Source organism: Penaeus monodon, chromosome 9 (assembly GCF_015228065.2).
Source record: "Penaeus monodon isolate SGIC_2016 chromosome 9, NSTDA_Pmon_1, whole genome shotgun sequence".
Classification (NCBI taxonomy): domain Eukaryota; kingdom Metazoa; phylum Arthropoda; class Malacostraca; order Decapoda; family Penaeidae; genus Penaeus; species Penaeus monodon.
This window is the reverse complement of record NC_051394.1, coordinates 8,910,247-8,911,482: the sequence shown is the minus strand read 5'-3', so window position 1 is coordinate 8,911,482 and position 1,236 is coordinate 8,910,247.

Genomic DNA, 1,236 nt, shown 5'->3' with positions numbered 1-1,236 from the left:
GTATGTGTGTACACACACACACACACACACACACACACACACACACACACACACACACACACACACACACACATATATATATATACACACATATTACACACACACACACACACACACACACACACACACACACACACACACACACACACACACACCACACACACACACACACACACACACACACACACACACACACACACACACACACATATATATATATATATATATATAATATATATATATAATAATAATATACATATATATGTAGTTATTATATATATATAATATATATATATATATATATATATATAATATATTATAATATATATATATATAATATATATGTTATATATATATATATATATATATATATATATATATATATATATATATATATATATATATATATTATGTATATATGATAGATACCTTCATAATTACTCTCTCCTCCCCATTCTTGATCATATCAAGAAAGCTTGAACAGTTTTCTATGTTCATCAAAGGAGCCTAGATATCAATTATAGATGAGGTATTATTTAAAACGTCATATCAATCAACCGTATGTAGTGAGTGTATCATATCTACATATGGAAGTGGAGAGAGATTCTATAGTTAACGAATATCTTATATGTATTAAAAAAAAACATTAAATAAATTTGATAATAAAAAAATACGTTCATTATTTACACACATCTTATATTAAAGATTATTATTTCCTAGCCCATAAAAAGAATAAATCATGACCACAAAGGTAGTCATCTGAAAAAAAAACACGAAAGGAAAATAGAAATCACAATAGAAATTATAAGTTATCAAATGAATGAAAAAAAGAATATATGATACGATAGGACAAGCGAACTTACCAGGAAAAAACAGGCATAGTGACAAAACAAACATTATCTAGCAAGGACAGGCTTTTGAAGAACACACTGGACCAACAACAAAAAAAAAAAGTGGGGGGGGGGGCTTTCTTTGCTGCAGGAGCTGGAAAAATATTCAGTTGTCCGAAGATTTTTTTTTACAGTCGAGTGGTTAAATGACAGGACCATGAAAGTTCTCGTCACAACAGAGACAAGTCTATTTTTCCTAGAATGTTTTAAAGTCGAAAAAAAAGTGAAAAATTATATAATATGCGTGAGCGGCGAAGGAAGAGAAAACATTCCAGGTAGTTTATCATCAATATCGATAGATAGATGGATGTACAGATTTTTTAAATCGTGTCAGTTGTTCAGTAGT